The following is a 25,306-nucleotide window of genomic DNA, read 5'->3' on the forward strand; positions in this document are numbered from 1 at the left end:
ACCCAAACCTGATGGAAGTTGCTTTTCAGAAACTGAAATTCCAGCGGAATCACGTGTCAAAACTGTGAAGAATAGAACGAAGGGAAAACTGCTGGGCCCTTAAAATGCATCCTTCCTTCCTCCTTTCTTTGAAGCAATCACTGATCTGACATTGCTGGATTGGTGAAAGGCTACTTACTGTGTATGATAGAACTGTTCCCAACCTTACACCAATCAAGTCATCAAGGAAGGGAGGAAGAAAGAATGCATTTGAGCTTTGCCTGATTGGCATTTGTAGAGTCCAGTGTCAGGTGACTCTGGTGCTGAGGGTGTGATGAACGGAAGAAAACCTACTGATGTCATGAGTCATCATTTCATGCGGTGCAATGTTAAAAGTACATGCATGCCCAAATGTACTCCATTGATGCAATGCTTTACGCATCTGTGCACACACACGGTCAGTCTAACACACACACACACACACACACACACACAATGCTGTTAAAAACAAGTAGGAAATTGGATCGATTACCATCTAGACTCCCCTAATCCTACGTCTACTTCCCTGTGTATCTGTAACATACATCCAGATGTTTGATTTTATTTATTTAACCTTTAACTAGGCAAGTCATTATTTACAATGATGGCCTACTTGTAAAACTCCCCCGCCCAAAGCCTCCCCTAACCCGGACGACGCTGGGCCAATTGTGCGTCGCCCTATGGGACTCCCGATCACGGCCGGTTGTGATACAGCCCGGGAACGAACCCGGCTCTGTTGTGATGCCTACTAGCACTGCGATGCAGTGCCATATACCACTGCACTACTCGGGAGCCCTCATTGAAACACACACCTGGGTTTCAGCATACCCCAATCTCGCACAAATGCATTCATACATAGTATAAAACGCACAGACATCTGCGCACGCACATACACTCCTAACACGCAAACATGGCTGTGAGCATCAGCCAACCCAACTCACTCTCCACACATAACCACACACACAGGCCTACTATATAATGAGCCTTGTGGAGGCCTGATTACCAACAGCGACAAGACAACCTATAGGGAGGAGGTGAGAGTCTGGTGGAGTGGTTTACAGGCAAATAACCTACCTCCACACTGACACCATGGTGGGAGGCTGAAGAAATTTGGCATGGCCCCTAAGACCCTCACAAACTTCCACAGATGCACCAGAGAGCATTCTGTCGGGCTGCATCACCGCCTTGTACGGCAATTGCACCAGCCGCAACTATAGGGCTCTCCAGAGGGTGGTGCGGTCAGCCCAACATCACTGGAGGCACACTGCCAGCCCTCCAGGACATCTACAGCACCCGGTGTCACAGGAAGGCAAGACGATTATGAACGACCTCAGCCAACCGAGCCACGTCCAGTTCCAGGGCCTAAAATGAACACCCACCACCTGCCAAACGCTTGTAGATTTTGGCATTGGCGGTTAAGATGTCTATTGACCAGCCACGTTGGCAGGTGGTCAGGCCTCGACAGAACGAGCGTTTCAGCGTTTGTGGATACAAAGTGTCATATGATCACATTTATAGTCAAATAAATGCTGCAGTAGCTGTTTTCAAAGTATTTCTGCCTTTTTTAGTTTCATAGCTGGTAAATGAATGGCACAAAGTCAAAGAACAAACAATCATATATAGGCTATTTCACCTCGTTGTGCACACATGAAGAGCTAAGTGAAAGATTCATTTTTAGAAGCGGAGTGCACATGCATAAAAGTCTGTCTAATTTACTTGAAACAAAAGTCGATTGAAGTGAGACTTTGTTCTTGTGTTTCTTGGCTATTTATATTGTTTTGTTCACAAGCTAGGTTGTTGTTCTATGTTGGAGGTTCAACTGCTAGGGAAGAGAAGACAATGCTTCCACTATTCATACTCAATCTTAGACACAAACCTGACTTGAATCCCACTACCACGGTAACCTCCTGCCTTAAGGGGGCACGTGAAAGTATTTGTCTCATCTGTGATATTTTTATTAAAAAGATAATATACCACATTATTATTTGTTTTAGAAACATTACAAAGCAGGTTCAACCGTTGTTGTTTTGTTTTTTTGGTGGTGGTGGTGGTGGTTGTGTAATTTTAGTGGGAAAAAATATTTTGGCTGGTACAAAATCTGAGTGGCTGGTGGATCAAAAAGAAAAATGTCATGCCCTGGTCTGTTCACTCTGCTACCATCAAGAAGGTAGAGACAGGTGCATCAAAGCTGGGACCGAGATACTGAAAAACAGCTATGATCCCTTATTGATGTCACTAGTTAAATCCACTTCAAATCAGTGTAGATGAAGAGGACAAGTTAAATAAGGATTTTTAAGCCTTGAGACTAGAGGTCGACCGATTATGATTTTTCAACGCCGATACCGATTATTGGAGGACAAAAAAGCCGATACCGATTAATCGGCCGTGTTTTAAAATGTATTTGTAATAATGACAATTACAACAATACTAAATTAACCCTTTTTTATTTTTAAAAAAATCAATTTTACCCCGTTTTTTTCTCCCCAATTTCGTGGTATCCAATTCTTTAGTAGCTACTATCTTGTCTCATCGCTACAACTCCCGTACGGGCTCGGGAGAGACGAAGGTTGAAAGTCATGCGTCCTCCGATACACAACCCAACCAAGCCGCACTGCTTCTTAAAACAGCGCGCATCCAACCCGGAAGCCAGCCGCACCAATGTGTCGGAGGAAACACTGTGTACCTGGCAACCTTGGTTAGCGCGCACTGCGCCCGGCCCGCCACAGGAGTCGCTGGTGCGCGATGGGACAAGGATATCCCTACCGGCCAACCCCTCCCTAACCCGGACAACGCTAGGCCAATTGTGCGTCGCCCCACGGACCTCCCGGTCGCGGCCGGTTACGACAGAGCCTGGGCGTGAACCCAGAGTCTCTGGTGGCACAGCTGGCGCTGCAGTACAGCGCCCTTAACCTTGGCTTCTTACTGCATTCACGTAACAGGCGGGCTCCTCGTGAGGCAGGTGGTTAGAGCGTTGGACTAGTTAACCGTAAGGTTGCAGGATTGAATCCCTGAGCTGACAAGGTAAAAATCTGTCGTTCTGCCCCTGAACAAGGCAGTTAACCCACCGTTCCTAGGCAGTCATTGAAAATAAGAATGTGTTCTTAACTGACTTGCCTAGTTAAATAAAGATTAAATAAAGGTGTAAAAAATATATAATAATTATTCGGCAAAAATCGGCATCCAAAATTACCGATTTCCGATTGTTATGAAAACTTGAAATCGGCCTTAATTAAATCGGCCATTCTAATTAATTGATCGACCTCTACTTGAGACACACAAAAAAGGTATGTGCCTTTGAACGGCGTATGGTAGTAGGTGCCAGGCGCACCATTTGGGAAATGCAATGCTCAACAGTTTCCCGTGTGTATCAAGAATGGTCCACCACCCAAAAGACATCCAGCCAACATGACACAACTGTGGGAAGTATTAGAATCAACATGGCCAGCATCCCTGTGGAACGCTTTCGACACTTTGTAGAGTCCATGCCCCAATGAATTGAGGCTGTTCTGAGGACAAAAATATATATATTAGGAAGGTGTCCTTAAATGTTTTGTACATCCAGTGTACATACTGTATTCAACGACATACAGTAGCTCATCTTATACAACTACTGCTGTACATGGCTTTTCCCTACTTACAGTATACAGTATATTGTCCATACTGTCTATACACACACCACATGTATATTCCGGACTCTGACATTGCACGCTGATATTTCTTAATGTCGTTTCTTATTTTTTTCTTCCTTTTTTGGGGGGGATTATTTGTTTATTAGTATTGTACTGTTAGACATTTTACTGCATCGCTGGAGCTAGCCACACAAGCATTTTACTGCACCTGCTTTAACACCTGCTAATCTCTGTACGCGACATATAAACGTTGATTTGATGGGTTACTCTGCCCAGGATGTCGCTCTCACTCCATCTTGCTCTTTCCATCTATCCAGGTGTAAAAGCAGCCTCCCTCTCCCATGCCTGATCTCTTCTATCAACCACCGTGATGACGGAGTGCTCTCTCTGGTGTGTGCCCACTACACCCACACACATTCCATTTCTGACTGATGATTCTAATTCACATAACACGCCCACAAGCAAACAGGCACTGTTTGCTAGCTGTGCGTTGTGACAGGCCTTATTTTTTATTTATGAACACTCAGGGTAAACTCTTCACAAATCACGTGGTGCCCAGGAGAACGGGAGGGACGTGTGTGCATGCGTCTGTGTCTTTGTCAATTTATGATGGGAGGGAGGAAAGAGGGGGGAGAGAAAGATGAGAGGGGGCCCTGAGGCTACATATATTTCTCAGATGTGACACAACACAGAGTCACATACAAAATTGTAAAAAATATGAATTTATCACCCCAACAGTGCAAACACATCACTAATGGTCACACTGTTTTTTTCTCCACTACTCTTTTCCACCATCCACCTCCTCCCAAAAGTCCTTGTGAGAAGCTAATAAAATCGGGTTATTTTTACCCTGTGGCGAACGTAAGGCCAGCTGCTCCCCGCAATCACCCCTCTCCCTCATCCTTCCTTTTCCACGTTCACCCCCCGAGGGTCAGGGAGAGAAATTGGTAGGAGTGATTAACCTGGAAACTGGCATGCTGGAGTAACCATGCACCTGTGGAGATCTTGTTGCGCTCTCTTCCATTCACACACTCACTTGTTCTCTTCTCTCTTTATAACATCATCTCTGTTATTATATTTCACTTCATTGTTTGCTGTCAATCAAGTCCACTTTTGTGAATCTCTCCTAATTTTCCTTTAATTAAGGAAGTTTCCTTTCCTTAATTAATGAATGAATTACCACCGGCACACGCTTAGTGATTAAATAGAAACTAAACCATCTCTTAATAGGCACACCTCCTCCTATACTCATTTAACAAAGCCTTGGACTAGCCAACTACCTCTGCAGTAGTGAGTGGGTGTCTGCTCTGTCAAGCTCACATCAATATAATACTAGTGAGTGTTTGGGACCCAAATATAGTGAAAAAAAAAATCTGACCGATGCTCCACAGAATATTGTTTATTACTAACAGTATAGAACAAGTCAGCTGTTCCGGCAATTATGTTTTCAACAGGTCTTCTTTCATACCACAACTCAAAGACAGACGGGGACTAGAAATCGGCCCGGGCATTTCTAACATGCATTCCCCATACCGGTCCATTATTTTCCTCGAGACCCCATTTTTAGCCCGGCCCACTGGGCTAAAGATGGACCAGCCCATCTGGCATTTGCCTGAACTGCCCTTTGGCCAGTCTGTTTCTGCCACCACTCATACGTGTCACAAATAGCAGATGTAATAAAGGCTTATAGTTGAGCCACTAGATTCCCTGTAGCCTCTGGTCGTCAACCCTGCTAATATCATCATTCCTTACAGTGTTGACCCAAGGCTCAATAAGCGCTCTGTCCATTCATATCATAATACAGTCATGTGCAGTACATTTAGCCTACTGGCTTCACCATACTTACTGTTGCCATGGTGAGCTAAGCCTCTCAGCTCTGGCTAGGAATTTCAAATCTTATAGAGCCTTCTAGAATCTCCAAGACAGAATTATGAATTCTGATGGCTAAGACTGTGGTTAAATCTGAAATGGCACCCTATTTGCGAAGTACTTTCTGTCCAAAGGAAATGCACTATTTTGAATAGAGTGCCGTTTTGTACCCTGGATGGTGGTTGGTAATGTTTAGACTTCAAACATGAAAATAGAACATATATTTAAAAAAAATAATAATAAATGTATGACAGAAGAGCATATAGAAAATTCACTGTTAGAAATGGTGAGATATGGTAATTTTTCAGTTGTTGAAGGGTATTGGCAAGCCTTTCATGTAAATCCATGATTTTCCTACATTTTGTGAAGTGTATGGTATTACCTGTCACATGTCAGGCTTATGGAAAGTCACAATAACAACTCAAGTGGGCTATTCAGATGCACTACCGTCTAATCAAGATGTCCATTTATTAAGACAATCAATTAATTAGTACGGGTGGGTAGCGCCTGCTGTAAATTGATAGCGACGGATGATACAAATAAATGATGACAGTGTCAATGACCCATCAGAGAGGACGCAGGTGCAGTTTCAGACGTTTAATTGCGGCGGGAACACGGTAAAGGATTTCGCCCCATGCCTTTTGCTCCCTCCTCCAGTTAACCCCACAACCCCTGGCTCGGGTCCACGTGCTGCACAGAGCACGCACACACCTTCACACTCAGCGGTCTCACATAGACATGTTTGATTTAAAGATAATTTGAGCGATTAGCTGGGAGGCTGGATGCGGTGGGAACACGCAGCGGGGTACATTACAGTGCATTAGGAAAGTATTCAAACCATTGACTTTTCCAAATGTTCTTACTTTACAGACTTATTCCAAAATGGATGAAATAAACGTTTATTCTCAATCTATACACAATGACGCATAATGACGAAGCAAAAACAAAATGTGCAAATGTATTTTTAAAAAACAACAGAAATACCTTATTTACATAAGTATTCAGACCCTTTGCTATGAGACTCGAAATTGAGCTCAGGTGCATTGATCATCCTTGATGTTTCTACAACTGGATTGGAGTCCAACTGTGGTAAATTCAATTGATTGGACATGGTGGTTTGTTAGAGGGGGACAGGGATAAAAGCCTGCACATGCATTAGCTCTCCTGGGAGGATGGGGCACCACCCTTGATGTAAAACCCTGTAACATTCCAACCAAATACGTTTAATGTCTTGTGAAATAATTGACTCATTCAATATATCAAATGGCTATAGCAGGCTGCACATCTTTTTATTCAGCTGAAGCAAGACCACTAGTTTTTTTTCATGAAATGTACATTTTCTAGTTCAGTCAAATTGATCTTAAGTGTTTACTTTGCAACTCAATAGATGCTAGTCAGCCTGCAATGTCCCATGCGTTGGATGTCCTAATCGTGATTTTTGAAGCCACATAAACGAACAGAAAGGCAACATGCAATAATTTTTCCTAAAATGAAATATTCACAATTCACTAATTATTCATTTGATTTGCGCATTTCAATGCGATTGAACCGAATACCAACTAGTGAATAGTTTGAGTGAATCACATGAATCGTTCAAAATAGAATATCGACTTTGAAGGGCCTTATTCGCAAGTGACGGTGATACGGTTTTTGGGACATTGACATGAAGAAAACATGAATAGCCTACATGTTTATAATAGCTAAACAGTTAACTACAGGGTACCTAGTAAGTCTGCACTCTTACCAATTTTTATAAGATATGCCTAACGTAAACTCGTACATCGCCTTGGTCCGTACAATTGCCCTTATTTTAGCGCCCCAAAAACGTAATACTTCCAGATCAACTATAATGTCAATACCATTGTAAAGCACAATTTCTCCCCTTTCCAAATAATAAATTACATGACCTAAACGTTGCCCGTTTCTGCATAATTCAAGCAGGAAATGAGTCCCGTTGGGTCGGGTGGGGAAGCTAAACTAATGCGTGATAGTGAGAAGGAGAGATGATGTGTGGGAAAATAGCTTTTTTTCACTCGATCTGTCCAACTTATCACCTTATCACCTCAAAAATATAAATAAAAACATATTATATAAACTCTTTATAGTGTCATTACATACAGTGCCTTGCGAAAGTATTCGGCCCCCTTGAACTTTGCGACCTTTTGCCACATTTCAGGCTTCAAACATAAAGATATAAAACTGTATTTTTTTGTGAAGAATCAACAACAAGTGGGACACAATCATGAAGTGGAACGACATTTATTGGATATTTCAAACTTTTTTAACAAATCAAAAACTGAAAAATTGGGCGTGCAAAATTATTCAGCCCCTTTACTTTCAGTGCAGCAAACTCTCTCCAGAAGTTCAGTGAGGATCTCTGAATGATCCAATGTTGACATAAATGACTAATGATGATAAATACAATCCACCTGTGTGTAATCAAGTCTCCATATAAATGCACCTGCACTGTGATAGTCTCAGAGGTCCGTTAAGAGCGCAGAGAGCATCATGAAGAACAAGGAACACACCAGGCAGGTCCGAGATACTGTTGTGAAGAAGTTTAAAGCCGGATTTGGATACAAAAAGATTTCCCAAGCTTTAAACATCCCAAGGAGCACTGTGCAAGCGATAATATTGAAATGGAAGGAGTATCAGACCACTGCAAATCTACCAAGACCTGGCCGTCCCTCTAAACTTTCAGCTCATTCAAGGAGAAGACTGATCAGAGATGCAGCCAAGAGGCCCATGATCACTCTGAATGAACTGCAGAGATCTACAGCTGAGGTGGGAGACTCTGTCCATAGGACAACAATCAGTCGTACATTGCACAAATCTGGCCTTTATGGAAGAGTGGCAAGAAAGCCATTTCTTAAAGATATCCATAAAAAGTGTTGTTTAAAGTTTGCCACAAGCCACCTGGGAGACACACCAAACATGTGGAAGAAGGTGCTCTGGTCAGATGAAACCAAAATTGAACTTTTTGGCAACAATGCAAAACGTTATGTTTGGCGTAAAAGCAACACAGCTGAACACACCATCCCCACTGTCAAACATGGTGGTGGCAGCATCATGGTTTGGGCCTGCTTTTCTTCAGCAGGGACAGGGAAGATGGTTAAAATTGATGGGAAGATGGATGGAGCCAAATACAGGACCATTCTGGAAGAAACCCTGATGGAGTCTGCAAAAGACCTGAGACTGGGACGGAGATTTGTCTTCCAACAAGACAATGATCCAAAACATAAAGCAAAATCTACAATGGAATGGTTCAAAAATAAACATATCCAGGTGTTAGAATGGCCAAGTCAAAGTCTAGACCTGAATCCAATCGAGAATCTGTGGAAAGAACTGAAAACTGCTGTTCACAAATGCTCTCCATCCAACCTCACTGAGCTCGAGCTGTTTAGCAAGGAGGAATGGGAAAAAATTTCAGTCTCTCGATGTGCAAAACTAAGAGACATACCCCAAGCGACTTACAGCTGTAATCGCAGCAAAAGGTGGCGCTACAAAGTATTAACTTAAGGGGGCTGAATAATTTTGCACGCCCAATTTTTCAGTTTTTGATTTGTTAAAAAAGTTTGAAATATCCAATAAATGTCGTTCCACTTCATGATTGTGTCCCACTTGTTGTTGATTCTTCACAAAAAAATACAGTTTTATATCTTTATGTTTGAAGCCTGAAATGTGGCAAAACGTCGCAAAGTTCAAGGGGGCCGAATACTTTCGCAAGGCACTGTACCTATTTGAAGGTTTGTGTCGAATGTGAATCGAGTTTTTAGGGCGGTGCTAAAGTGATCTTACAAGTAAAACAGCGGCTTTGAGAATGATGATCGTATGCAATGATGACAAAAAAAATGACTAGGTATCCCCCCCTTACCCCCGTCACTGTCCATTTCTTGTTTTTAACGGATGATAGAAGTGAATGGATTGAACGACTCTCACAAAGCCCAATGTAGCCAACGTCACTTGGCTAATCAACAAGTCTTGCATGGTGCCTATTTCCTGAAATCAGTCTTCATTCAATGAACTTTTTCTGTGACTCACAGATCTATACTTTTCGTGGAGTCGGAGAAGCTTTAGCTTTCGTTAAAATGGGTTTGTCAATAAGCTTTTCATAGGACAGAGAGCGACGCATCCGAATGATTATCCTTGGAATAATACATAAGCTATATCCTTCTCCATTTCCTGAGTTTTTACCACAATTCCAAATGAGATCCATTCCTCATTCCCTTCATCAGATCCATTCCAAACCTAAACCAACATTCACATCTACTCAGACTGCATCCCAAATTGCTCCCCATTCCCGAAATAGCACACTACAAATGACCAGAGGCCTATAGGCCATGGTCAAAATGCGTGCACTAAATAAGCAATAGGGTGCCATTTGGGACGCAGATATGGATGAGCCCATACATATGATCACGTATGAACGACACCAATGCTTTACCATTGATATGTGCAAGAATGACCTCGGCCGAGACATCCACACCACCATTTACAAAGTCCACATCCCAAATGGCACCCTATTCCTTATAAAGTGCACTACTAATGACCAGAGCCTTATGGTATGGGCCCTGGTCAAAAGTAGTGCACTAAATAGGAAATAGGGTACCACAGTGTAAACGGAGCTGGGGCCCTTGATAACTTGTACACAGCAATTAAAAAAAGCAAGTTAGTCGAGATGGATTTAATCATTTAGTTGTTTTTTAATCAAAAATGTCATTTGGCCGCGTTTGGTGTTGTGGGTGTGTATGTGTAATAAGGAGTGACAGTCCGTTTATGAGGACGGCTATGCTCCCTGGGTTTAGTTACAGTGGTTGACACGAGAAGGGAAAGACAGTGAGTGTACACACACACACACACACACACAGCGAGTACACCACATGTATGCATGAATGCACGCATGCACACAGAACTTCAAGCCATTTCTGTTAGGTCCATCAATACGAATTGCTAATATAGTACAGCAACATAAAGCATAGTGCACTTACTAAATCCTACTTATTACCAGCAAAATGATAGACTTCCTAAGTGCCTATAGACTTATGGCCTACAGAAAACATATGCTACCATCTAGTTCCATCTGAATGAGGCACTATCCCAATCCTCAATGATTATGACAGGACTTCAACATGGAGAGCCCGAGACTTAGAGAGTAGGCTAATTGCTGTGATAATGTAGCCTTTCTGGTGGTTGAATGCAGTGAATGACAGGTCTACCTGGGTAAATGGCTGTCTGGGAGAGGTAAAGTGCTGCCACCAGTTATTACGAGGAGTAGAGAGGCTTTCTGGTTGTGCTCTGCTAACGCGGTGCATATCCCCTTACATTGAGAGACTGACTATTTTCACATCATCATGGGCACTCATCAGGAACGGAGGGCTGATTAGGGGGATTAGTCACACAGAGAGAGTAGAGAGCTGGAGCTCTGATTAGCACAAAAAGGTTCTGTCAAGAGAGGGTGTGTGTGTGTGTGTGTGTGTGTGGGGGGGGGGGGGGGGGGGGTATATGGGTGCTACAAAAAAAGTGAGACCTATAAGTAGGGCTGGGCGATTAATTTGAATTGATGATTTTGCACGATATTCCAAATGCCTTGTCCGCTTGTTCTCGTCTCCGTCGCCCCTGTGCACCTTCCCATTTACACCAGAGATCTGTACATAATGACAAGACGTACATCGCCGCCCTAACAATGGGAGTCGTTGTCCCAAAGGCGAAAAGGCAGGCGACAAGCTTAAGTCCAAAATAAGGCCAAAGAACCGCATTGGCCTTATTTTGGACCAATTTTAGCAAGAGGTTCCTCTATGGTTTGCACACACACCAAGCCCCTCCCCCTCCCCCACCCCCAACAAAGTTGAGAGATCACATCTTCCAGTCTGACAAGGGGTTTCAACTTGCTACAATAACAATTCAACCTTGTTAGCTAGCAAATACACCACCTGGTCAAAAGTATGTGGACACCTGCTCTTCGAACATCTCATTCCAAAATCATGGGTACTAATATAGAGTTGGTCCCCAATATAGAGTTGGTCCCCAATTTGCTGCTATAACAGACTCCACTCTTCTGGGAAGGCTTTCCACTAGATGTTGGAACATTGCTGCGGGGATTTGCTCCAATTCAGCCACAAGAGCATTGTCATGCTAAAACAGGAAAGGGCCTTCTCCAAACTGTTGCCACAAATTTGAAAACACAGAACCATCTAGAATGTCACTGTATGCCCTAGCATTAAGATTTCCCTTCACTGGAATAAAGGACCCTGAAACATCAAAAACAGCCCCAGACAATTTTTCCTCCACAACCAAACTTTACAGTTGGCACTATGCAGTCGGGGAGGTATAATTCTCCTGGCATCTGCCAAACCCATATTCGTCTGTCTGGCTGCCAGATGGTGAAGCATGATTTATCACTACAGAAAATGAGTTTCCACTGCTCCAGAGTTCAATGGCGGCGAGTTTAACACCACTCCAGCCGAGACTTGTGTGGCTGCTTGGTCATGGAAACCCATTTCATGAAGCTCCTGACGAATAGTTATTGTGCTGACGTTGCTTCCAGAGGCAGTTTGGAACTCGGTAGTTAATGTTGCAACCGAGGACAGACATTTTTTTTTTACGAGCTGTGGTTCAGCACTCGGCGGTCCCATTCTGTGAGCTTGTGTGGCCTACCACTTCGTGGCTGAGCCATTGTTGCTCCAAGACGTTTCCACTTAATAACAGCACTTACAGTTGAGCGGGGCAGCTCTAGCAGGGCAGAAATCTGACAAACTTGTTGGAAAGGTGACATTCTATGACAGTGCCACGTTGAAAGTCACTGAGCTCTTCAGTACGGGCCATTCTACTGCCAATGTTTGTCTATGGAGATTGGATGGCTGTGTGCTTGATTTTATACACCTGTAAGCAACAGGTGTGGCTAAAATAGCTGAATCCACTAATTTGAAGGGGTGTCCACATACTTTTGGTTTGGTTCCAAGTTAGCTAAACTTGAAATATAAAGATTAGCTGGGTAATCACTAGCAAGTGGGCTTGAGAGATTGTTGATGAGACCTGTGTTCATTTTGTAAGCCTAATCCCTGCTACAAGAAGTCAGTCATCAGTGAATTTACATTGTGCATGGTTCTTGTTTCATAAACTTAAAAGCCAGATCAGTGATTATTGCCCAAAATTATTGCTATTTTCATCAAATTAATATACATTTCAAGCCCTGAATTCATTTGATTATTGCTGATGGTTAGAAACGCAGTATGTGACCTTTAAAATTGTACAACAACGCTTATTACATTTTTCTTAAATATATTTATTTATTTTAAAAAGTAAAAAAAAAAAAAAAAAAAAAAAAATCCAGATATGATTTTCAGGCCATATCGCCCAGCCCTAAATATAAGATACAGTGAGCAACACAAGACCATATTTTCAAATGACTAACCATAGTGGCAGTGATCACGTCATACTAACCTGGATGCCCTACTATCAAGTCCAGCCAGGATTGATCAGATGGAGCCGGAGAGAATGGCTGCCGTTTTACGGTCTCCTAACCATTTGTGCCATTGTGTGTATTTTTTTTGCGTTATTTGTAACTTATTTTGTACATAATGTTTCTGCCACCGAAAATAGCTTCTAGAAAACAGGAGTGCGATTATTCGCCTCGTTTTGAAAGACAATTTTTTTCTTAAACGAGCTGGACGAGAGGGATTTACTCCAGACACCCGACAGGGCCCTCATCCTTGTCATTTGCAGGAGAAAGAGACAGAAATATCGAGAACGAAGGTTGGGGTGCCTTGTAAGTATCCGGTCGGTGAGTGGGTCATTTGTTTTTACCATCGGTCCCATTAACCAACGTACAATCATCGGATAATAAAATAGACAAACTACAAGCACATATATCCTACCAACAGGACATTAAAAACTGTAATATCTTATGTTTCACCGAGTCGTGGCAAAACGACGACATAAATAGCATACAGCTGGCGGGTTATACACTGTATCAACAGGAAAGAACAGCGGCCTCTGGAAAGACAAGGGGTTGCGTTGGTATATGTATATTTGTAAACAATAACTGGTGCACGATTTCCATGGAAGTCTCAGGGTTTTGCTAACCTGAGGTAGAACATCTCATGATAAGCTGTAGGCCACACTATTTACAAAGTGAGTTTTCATCTATATTCCTCGTAGCTGTATATTTACGACCACAAACCAATGCTGGCAAAAAGACCGCACTCAATGAGCAAACAGGAAAACGCTCATCCAGATGTGGGGCTCCTAGTGGCCAGGGACTTAAATGCAGGGAAACTTAAATCCGTTTTACCTCATTTCTACCAGCATGTTAAATGTGCAAGCAGAGGGGAGAGAAAATAAAGAAAACAACTCTAGAACACCTTTCCGACACACACACACAGAGATGGGTACAAAGCTCTCCCTCGCCCTTCCATTTGGAAGGGAAGCACTAGTGACTCATCAATATAGAAGTGGTCAGATGAAGCAGATGCTAAGCTTCGGGACTGTTTTTCAAGCATAGACTGGCACATGTTCTGGGATTCTTCCGATGGCATTGAGGAGTACACCACATCAGTCACCGGCTTCATCAATAAGTGCATCGATGACGTCGTTCCCACAGTGACTGTACGTACATACCACAATCAGAAGTCATGGAAAACAGGCAAAATTCGCACTGAGCTAAAGGGTAGAGCTGCCGCTTTCAAGGAGCGGGACTCTAAACCGGAAGCTTAAAAGAAATCCCGCTATGCTCTACGACAAACCATCAAACAGGCAAAGCATCAATACAGGACTAAGATCGGCCGTCTCTGACGCTCGTTGGATGTGACAGGGCTTGCTAACTATTACAGACTACAAAAGGTAAGCATAGCCAAGAGCTGCCCAGTGACATGGGGCCTACCAGATGAGCTAAATTACTTCTATCCTCGCGTTGAGGCAAGTAACACTGAAACATGCATGAGAACATCAGCTGTTCTGGACGACTGTGTGATCACGCTCTCCATAGCCGATGTGAGTGAGACCTTTAAACAGGTCAACATTCACAAGGCCGCAGTGCCAGACGGATTACCAGGACGTGTACTCCGAGCACACGCTGACCAACTAGCAAGTGTCTTCACTGACATTTTCAAACTCTCCCTGTCCGAGTCTGTAACACCAACATGTTTCAAGCAGACCATCATAGTCCCTGTGCCCAAGAACACTAAGGTAACCTGCCTAAATGACTACTGACCCATTGCACTCACGTCTGTAGCCATGAAGTGCTTTGAAAAGGCTGGTCATGCCCAACATCAACATCATTATCCTAGAAACCCTAGACCCACTCCAAATTGCTACTGCCCCAACAGATCCACAGATGATGCAATCTCTATTCAACTCAACACTGCCCTTTCCCACCTGGACAAAAGGGACATCTATGTGAGAATGCTATTCATTGACTACAGCTCAGCGTTCAACACCATAGTGCCCTCAAAGCTCATCAATAAGCTAAGGACCCTGGGACTAAACACCTAGCTCTGCAGCTGGATCCTGGACTTGACTGGCCGCCCCCAGGTGGTAAGGGTAGGTAACAACACATTCTCCCTGCTGATCCTCAACACAGGGGCCCCTAAGGGGTGCGTGCTCAGTCCCCTCCTGTAATCCCTGTTCACTCATGACTGCATGGCCAGGCACGACTCCAACACCATCATTAAGTTTGCCGTTGACAACAATGGTAGGCCTGATAACCAACAACAGCAAGACAGCATTTAGGGAGGAGGTCAGAGACCTGGCCGTGTGGTGCCAGGACAACAACCTCTCCCTCAATGTGATCAAAACAAAATAAAATTATTGTGGACTACAGGAAGAGGACAGAGCACGCCCCCATTCTCATCTACGTGGCTGTAGTGGAGCAGGTTGAGAGCTTCAAGTTCCTTGGCGTCCACATCACCAACAAACTATCATGGTCAAAGCACACACAGACAGTAGTGAAGAGCGCAAGACAAAACCTATTCCTCCTCAGGAGACTGAAAAGATTTGGCATGAGTCCTCAGATCCTCAAAAAGTTCTACAACTACACCATCGAGAGCATCCTGACTCGTTGCATCACTGCCTGGTATGGCAACTGCTCGGCCTCCGACTGCAAGGGTAGTGCATACGGCCCAGTACATCACCGGGGCTAAGCTTCCTGCCATCCAGGACCTCTATACCAGGCATTGTCAGAGGAAGGCCCTAAAAATTGTCAAAGACTCCAGCCACCCTAGTCATAGAAGGTTCTCTCTGCTACCGCACGGCAATCGGTACCAGAGCGCCAAGTCTAGGTTCAAAAGGCTTCTCAACAACTTCTACCCCCAAGCCATAAGACTCCTGAACAGCTAATCAGATGGCTACTCAGACTATTTGCATTGCGCCCCCCCCCCCCCTCCACGCTGCTGCTCTTCTCTGTTTATTATCTATGCAAAGTCACAGTAACTCAACATACATATTACCTCAATTATCTTGACTAACTGGTGCCCCCGTAGCCTTGCTATTTTTATTTTACTGCTGCTCTTTATTTATTTGTTACTTTTTACTTAACACGTATTTTTCTTAAAACTGCAATGTTGGATAAGGGCTTGTAAGTAAGCATTTCACTGTTGTATTCGGTGCATGTGACAAATAACATTTGATGATTTAATAGAATTAATATATAATGTTATTCTTTATGGATAACACCAAGCCTATACCACCATCTGCCTCCTGGGCCCTGCTTCTGTTACTATAGTCACTGAGATAAACTGTTGTGGGACATTGTTGGATGGGTGGCAAAGCTGTAAGTATTTAAATGACTGCGCAGGTAGCTCCCTCCTCTCCTCTGGTGTGGCCCACGCCCCTTGGTGCTCCGGGGGGCCACATATACAGATACAGCCTCCCTCCTCCCTCCCATCTTTCTGCATTCCCCTCATCATTCATCAGGCAGGCCTGAATATTCATGAGGAGACTTGTGGCCGGTGTTCCTGACTTGGAGGTTAATGGAGCCCCTGGCGTGTGTGTGTACTGTAATCAAATCACTCCTGCCCCTCATCAACCACCAGTGGAGCGGGAGCTACGCGACACCCATACAGCACTATGCTAACCTCCTAGCCCACGGCTCCACAGGTAGGATAGTAAAGGGTGTAAAGGGCTCGCTAGTCGCTACGCTAGCAGACAAATAGACGACGATTATCTACCATTAGCATCCGTGGCTAACGCGGCACACATACTGTGCGGTGGAGGATCTCGCGATGGGCGCCTCATAGATCATTGATGGAGAGGGGAGTGCTGCTGGGAATGAGAGGACAAAAGCGATAAAGAACTTTTTTCACCACAGAGAGGAGTAATAATAAACCATTGACATAGGCTGCGTTCCAAATGGCACTCTATTCCTTTGTAGAGCATTACTTTTGACCAGGGCTCATAGGGTTTTTGTCAAAAGTACTTTCAAGTTTTATTAGTCATATGTACAGGATATGCATGATGTACATCGTCCAACGAAATGCTTACTTTGCATGTCCCTTCTCGACAATGTAAAAGGAATAATAATAAAAATGTAAGAATACGAACAAAGTAAATGGCAGTAAATTGGGTAGGGCAGGGGATCAATTGAGCCGTGTAACAGGTGTGGTAGCAGCAAGTTGTGATGTGTGTGTGTGTGTGTAGCATGAATGTACTGCTACTGAGTGTACAAAACACTAGGAACACCTGCAATTTCCATGACGTAGATTGCCCGAGGTGAAAGCTTTAATCCCTTATTGATGACACTTGTTAAATCCACTTCAAATCCGTGTATTTGAAGGGGAGGAGACGGGTTAGAAAAAAAGTGTTAAGCATTGAGACATGAATTGTGTATGTGTGCCATTCAGAGAGTGAATGTGCAAGACAAAATATTTAAGTGCCTTTGAACGCAGCATGGTAGTAGGTGCCAGGCGCACCAGTTTGAGTGTCAAGAACTGCAACGCTGCTGGGTTTTTCATGCTCAACTTGACACAACTGTGGGAAGTATTGGAGTCATGGTGGGCCATCATCCCTGTGGAACGCTTTTGACACCTTGTAGAGTCCATTACCTGACGAATTGAGGCTGTTCTGAGGGCAAAAGGGGGTGCAACTCAATATTAGAAAGATGTTCATAATATTTTGTACACTCTGTGTTCACGTGTGCGTACGTCTGCACGCTTGTTTGCATGAGTGAGTGAACATGTGCTAAGATGCAGAGAATCAGACAGATGGTCAGTTCAGGTGTTCAGCAGTCTGATGGCTTGTAAATAGTACTGCACTTTATAGGAAATAGAGTGGAATTTGGGACACATCCAGTCACAGAAAGACATAATACGTAATCAAGCTTAATTACATAAGGTTTATCAGAGTAGGATTGCTGATCTCGGATCAGTCGTGTCTTTTTAGATCATACTGAATAAGATTACATGGACATGAGGAACCTGATCCTAGATCAAGCACTCAAAGATGCCTTTCTGTAAGGGACAACACTATTGGCAGAATGACTCAGAGGCTTCGAGTGTTTTTAACAGTAAAGCAAGTACATGCTTGCTCTGCCATCCCGCTTATAATGTGCTAAACAATAGAACACAAACAACCCTCAATGAACAATGTGATGAGGAGTCAATAGGTTACATCACCTTAAGCTTTCAAGTCATCACCTGGGCGCTTACCATGGCTTACACGTGGATATCCTCTAGTACTAATAGTAAAGAACACATAACACCAACAGTAACAGCATGTTTAGAGTTTTACATAACGTTACAGTAGGCCATCCTAGCTTTTACCGACATTCGAGCTATGCCGTAATATCGCTCAACCCTCCTCTCACTCATAAACAAGGCCTTGTAAAACAACGATTCAACACAATTCCCCTACCTTTTACATTTACTTTATGTTAGTGTTCTTATATTTTATTGTTGTTGTTGCATTGTCGAGAAGGAACCTGCAAGTAAGCATTTCGTTGGACGGTGTATACCATTTGCATCCCCTACATACAACTAATAAAACTTGAAACTAATATCTCGATAAAAATGACCACAGAGCATATCACAAAAGAAAGAGAAGTTTTTTTTTTTTTTTTAAGTTAGCGACCGAGTTCAAGCATCTATTATTTACCCCCTTGTCCCTTCAATATTCAGAACTAATTTTACTTTCATATTGAATCCTGGAGGCACAGGACAAGTACAGTGCGTTACACTCGCCCAGTAAGTTTTAAACATAAATTGTTATTGCAGAACACAGCACCGCCACCGAATGAACATGAATATTCCATTTGGTATTCTGTTCTTGCTGAGTAAGTGTTGGTAATTTATCATTCTATTCTGCTTCCCGCTTTATGAAAATGGATTACAAGCAGTTATTAGCACATCTTAGTAGTGCATAATGCCAAATTAGGAGGAAATGTAAAACCATATCCATTTTCTTTCTTCCTAGAAAGTGGAGCAGTTTGTGTGGGTGGGTACGTTTGTGCGTACACAGCAGGTGAAGGGGACCACACAGGAAATGCATGATACACTAACAATGCTTGCCCATCCTCTGATTCTCACACCAAAACATTGATCCCTATCTGATGAACTTCCCTTTCCTCATGGTTCAGTTGTTTCAGAGTGAAAAAGAAAAAAAGCATGAACAAGATTAACTGCAAAACACTAAGTGGTAATAACTAAACCCTGCCTCTCAGTGAGATGTATGATGCAATCCATCATGAACCAACTAACCACTGTCAGACAGACCAGATAAGCAAGTCCACAGAGTTGGCAGCACATACTACAGTCATAGTTTACAAATTGATGTATGTACGCACATGGCACGGCTTGCTTGCCTCTGTTTGAAAGCCAGTAATTAATTTCTGCGTCTCGCTGTCATCCCTTTATGAAACTTACACTGAAAGAGGGGGAGGTAATCATGATAAAGGTGTTTAGGCAATGAGAGATATGACCACTTTCTCCAACCCAGTCTGTGAGAGGTTACATGTGTGTTGTGTTAATACCAGGCACTGAGTTGTACTACTCTGCTCACCTGCTCCGGGGTGAAGTGTACCCTAGGTACAGATCTAGGATCAACTTCCTCTTCCACACTCATAACCTTAACCATTAGTGGGGAAAACGCGTAACTGACCAAAGATCAGAGTCTAGGTCAGACACAGGCTCCACCAGAGGCAAATATTTTCATGATATATATTAAATGTTGACATCATTGGCCCATACCTTGTCTCGGTCCTCCACTAGGTCAGTAAGCAGATCATCCAGGTCCAAGATGCCCCCGTCACAGTACTCCACGTGGAGGGTCCGAACCAGGAAGTCCTTCCCATTCTGGTAGGTACACAGAAAACATGGACACATTAGCATGATAAGAACCTGATTGGGTGGTTATTGGGTAAAAACACACTTTATGGTCCTGTATGGCTCAGTTGGTAGATCATGGCGCTTGTAACGACAGGTTTGTGAGTTTCAATCCCGGGGCCACCCGGGATGTATGCACACAGGACTGAGTCACTTTAGATAAAAGCATCCGCTAATTGGTATACAATTACACTTCTGAAAAGCAGTTGGTTGAAATGGTACATTTGCAACCTGCTAATATGAATACAGTAAACTGCAATAAAAGTGTAATTTCAACAAACCTTCATAAGACAAAACTGGGTTATGAAGCGCAAAATGGCTGCACACTGTTTCATCTTTACACATTCAGAAATATGGTTGGGAAGAGAATTACACATTGTGTAGGTCTTGCTTTTGTTAACTTGCCTCATTATTATTTCATAACAGGTAATCAAAATGTATGACAATAGACAAGTACAGTAGTTGTGTTTGTGTATGTGGTGATGGGGGCGTGTGTGTGTGTGTGTGTGTGTGGGGGGGGGGGGTTAGAAAGGAACGAGTGTAGTGGGCCATTCCTGAAATGTCACTATGGCAACACAGGTCTGAGAACGCATAGGAACCATATTCCTGGTATTGTCACAGAGAACAAGGTTCGGTTTCAGTTCGATTACGTTTTCGATAATATTTTACTACATTAAATGCACTATGCATTTTGTGGGTTGAATGCTGTAACACAGAATAAAACAATTAATAAAAAGTCCCATGATGGTACTGACTATCCATTACAGCTTATCACTTATTAATCATTATTTATTCATATTACTTTATTAAAATATTTCAGTTGTTGTGTATATTATATGCACCGATATGAATTTTTTTGGCATATACCGATATCAGCTATTTCCTTGCCAAAAAAAACGATACCGATATAAAAAAAATGTAGAGGCCTTTTAAGCATTCTAGTACACTTAAATAATTAACACACACACACACACACACACACACACACACAGTGGTCTAAGGCACTGCATCTCAGTGCAAGTGGCGTCACTACAGTCCCTGGTTTGAATCCAGGCTGCATCACATTCGGACGTGATTGGGAGTCCCACAGGGCGGCGCACAATTGGCCCAGCGTCGTCCAGGTTTGGCCTGGGTAGGCCGTCATTGTAAATAAGAATTTGTTCTTAACTGACTTGCCTAGTTAAATAAAAAGGTTACAATTTCAAGTGGCAACCTCGCTAATACTTCCTCACAAGGATTCCTAATTCATTGCTAACAATAATGAAAATGACTGCAGTTTCTACTGGTCATTGTTTTCAGGCTGGTTGTATTGGTGCTAGCTAGGTGCCAAGCTAAAGCTAGCTACCCCAGAAGTTGCGGTCGAACAAATTATGCTTTATTACCAACGCAGTATTGTAAACACATCGTTTGTGGCCGGTGTTTGCTTGTTTCCATAGTTTTTTTATACAGCTTTGACAGTGCTACTGACACGCAAAGACCCAAACAGCATTCTATAGTATGCATGTCGTGAAGCTAATAGCAGTGACGCCATTACTGTGTAACTCCGATAGGGCAACATCGGAAAAATAGCACCGGTGCTCGACCAGTCGGCGAAAGCCAACGTCACCCACGACAGAAGAACGGTCAAGGGCAGTGAATTCCATCATCTTGGCTTTAATGGATTTTGCCTTTTGAGTTGTCTCGCTGAAATGTTCTTACTTTTTCAAATGACTGTTTGACTTGTTGTCTGCTCGATCCACACAGCAGACATTGTGGGCTAGTTAAGAAGTGCTGTGTTGAATGTACAGCACAAAATTTCAAGTAGGGTTATTACGTCATGTACCTTCGTAATATAGCTTTGGCATCAGTTTTGTACATCGGCGTTGAAATAGACATACCGATTCCGATATGTTCACCGATATATCGTGCATCCCTAGTATATTAAATTGTTTTATTTGATGACTTTATGATTATTTTATTCCAAGTCATCTCTATAGAGCTGCAGCCTACGCAGCCTCTACCACATTTTCTGAGCTAAACGATGTAGAATATTGGCCTGTTGGAAACTACAACTCCCTACTACGTTGCACAGTTTGGGCTTGATCCGATTTATCTCTAGAAATACTCAGCAATGTGTGCATCTAGCTCACAGAAAATCATGAAATGGAATTCAAATAATTGAACAGACATTGGTCAATTAATTGTTTTAATAAAACAAAAAAAATAACACTACTAAACAGTATTGTCTGAGAGGTGGCCACACAATACTAGCTTCCCCTTTTTGTGGCCAACAGGTCACATGCACAAAACTGGTGCATTGGCATTTTCCAGCCATAACGCCCGGTTTGGCAATTTACCTGTTTTATATCAGCTCGCTTGCGCTCAGATGGGCGGGGTGGAAATATTTGAGGTGTGTCCTGCTCATTTCAGGCAGTGCTAATTGGGATATTTAAGACCAACCAAAAGCTGGTTTTAGCGGTAACGAAGTTGGTTATGGGCATGAATTTTGACAGCGGAAACGCAGCCTATCCACACTGTCCATATACACATGGAACAATAGTCGCGTAATGTGCTTTTGGTGCCTGTATTCTTTATATTTAGAAACATAATCTAACGTTTTTTCCCAAGGATAGCCTCCCCACCTCTCAATTAAAGTTTTTTTGTGTCTGCCCAAAGCAATCGCAAAGTAGTCAAGACCGTCAATAAAGGCTTTGGCTCCTGAGACTGCTTGGAAATAAATCTTAAAAACCATCAAAGCTTTATTAAAAATATGAAACAGTGAGCTGACATTCCCTTTTAATCAATCTATTGTAGGCAGGGGCACATTATTTTAGCCATGCAGGTCCCATTTTGGATGTGCATAAAACCCTCCATAGTTTGCATTGTTTTAATTTTATATGCCCATGGGGGAAAATGATGGTGCCTGTAAGTGTGACATAGCCCATTTAAAACAAGTGGTTTCATTTGTTTAGAAAGTTATTTTTTTTCCCTTTTTTCAAAAACGTATTTAATCTTGCTTCTTGACAAGGTTTGGCATGTCCATGCTCAGCCATAATGCAATTTACAGTGAGCCTAGCCCCTATATCATTGTGAATGCTATTGAAGCCATGCAATTACTTAATGTGGACTGCAAATGGGTTTAAGTTAGTTCTACATTTTGTTATTTAGTTTCTGTAATCCATTTAACAAACTATAAATGGACTAACATTGGAATTAGAGTTGATTCCAAGGCAATACATAAAAGACCGTAAATACACAACATGAAGCAACCACATATTTCGCCATGGATCCCATTCTGATTGCCTGTGAGGGACACACCCACAACTTGCTAATTATCAAAACCCAACCCTTTCGCGCCAACGTCAGCAAGTACGGCGATAATTGTGATAGTGAAAATTGTAAAATAATTTGACACACCCCTGAACCTATAGTGCTACCGCCTGCGCTTAGATATACCAATGCGTTAGGTTAGAGTCCCTAATGTTACACAGAGAATAAGTGTAAAGCTTTATATAACACAAATCAAATAAGAGTTGAGAAAAGTTTTAGGTGTGTTTGGACCAACCAACCACACACACACCCACCCAGTGGGAGCAGAGAAACAGATTTAGGCTTACACAGATCCTCTCTCACACACGCACATCAAAACAAGGACCCAGCTGTAGGCCATCTAGTCTCCAGGCATAGCACGAATACCTCCCTTGAAAAACAGGTTTCACCTGTGGGAAGACACGCACATTTTTCTCCCTGAGCAGGTTCATGGCACAGTTGTAGGAGGGTGATGTTTCCCTTAGGATCACCTTCCCCTCCCCCAATCCTAACCTTAACCATTAGTGGGTAAAATGCTAAAGTGACCAAGGATCAGCGTATCGGGGTAAATACACCGGGCAACCTTCAGGAATGGAGACTTAAAGGAAACACCCATAACACTAGAGAGACACTGCACCTGACTGCTCATTCAAATCACTCTGTGCACATTACTACACATTAGGCATTAGCCTAATTGGCAGTATTTCAGCTAGCTCTCTTGATATATGCATACTCCCATCTGGTTAGGATGCAGATTCTATTGCCAAACATCTCAAGGCTCTTAAATGTAATTATTCTCCTGCGTAGTTTCTACCACTCCTCCTTAATCCTGTCTCACTCGTGACACTTCAATGAGTACAATGAAAAACAAAGCAGGACAGAAAAATCTGTCAGAAGTTCTTGTTGTCAAACTCCATAATTCCCATATATCATGGACATTCACATTTCCTGAGTCCCCTTCAAACCAAAAGGGAAATGTGGCAATGGTGGATCAGTCAGCACAAGAAAAGAATTAGGCCTAGCAGTGACAGTTAGAGGGTACATTTCGTCAAATTACACCGCTAAGTCGCCTATTTGAAGCAATATCTCGAGAGCGGTGAAGCGCGTCACGATTAGTGAAGCACTTCGACACTAAATTTGGGGCGCTGGTTTTTCACACTTTAATCCCCCCCAACACAATTACACAGCTGAAGGGAAATGTGTGGGATTAGCGTGAGAGAAGAAAACATATTAATGAACAAGCAAATAGAAAGCTGTGGAGTACCTCAGAGAAAGTACAAGAGAAAGGGAACTGTCATGAATATAGCACTTTTTAATGTATTATTAGAAGGGAGATGAACAACAGCATATGAAGTTGTGCCTTCCTCTAGCTACTGTAGCTACCGTACATAGGAAGATGTGCTGTGCTTTGCTCTAGCTACAGTACAGACAGTGAGACTGGTTATAGAAGTGTTGGCACGATAGTGTAAAAAGGGTATTGGAAAAAGCGTGAGTTTGTGAGAACTCAATTTGCATTCTATCCTTGCTGGTTTTTGTGGGCGACCTGAGACATGAAACATAGGTGGGAGGGCATACAACTTTTGCCAATTTAATAATGCGCAATTTGCCTAACTGGGTCATGGAAACACTTCAACCACCTTTTTCCCCGACACTGTCGTTTTTTTCAGGTGTGACGTCATTACTTCCAGCTGTTTTTATTGACGCAAAATTGTTAAATGAAAATGCACGGGAGCAGGCAATTGTCAAATCTATTTTCTATTCAAACTTTATAAATGTCGACAACAGTGGCAGTCGGTGCCATTTAAGATGAGGGAGGACAATTCCTTTTTTATGAACATGGCCTTTTCTGTTATAGCCTATTGGATGACTGTTATTCATATTCTATTCACACAGCTCAATGTAACATAGGTAGGTAGGTTTAGGCCACTACATGACTAAAATTTCCCCTGTACCCATCACACCGCACGTGCGCACACGTGAGAGCAACCTGTGTTTCATTGCAATTCTAAAGACAAGGAATTTTCATTATTATTGAAGATTTATGTTAAAAACGTCCTAAAGATTGATTCTATACATTGTTTGACATGTTTCTACGAACTGTAATATAACTTTTTGAACTTTCGCCTGGACTTGCCCGCGTCTTGTGAGTTTGGATTTGTTCACCAAACGCGCTAACAAAAGGAGGTATTTTGA

General features: G+C 42.7%; 1 pseudogene; it reads right to left on the bottom strand.

Annotated features, from left to right (window-relative positions):
• Positions 1 to 25,306, bottom strand: part of LOC139372283 (partitioning defective 3 homolog B-like) — a 201,501-nt pseudogene that overhangs the window by 165,488 nt on the left and 10,707 nt on the right.

Source organism: Oncorhynchus clarkii, chromosome 18 (genome assembly GCF_045791955.1).
Source record: "Oncorhynchus clarkii lewisi isolate Uvic-CL-2024 chromosome 18, UVic_Ocla_1.0, whole genome shotgun sequence".
Lineage (NCBI taxonomy): Eukaryota > Metazoa > Chordata > Actinopteri > Salmoniformes > Salmonidae > Oncorhynchus > Oncorhynchus clarkii.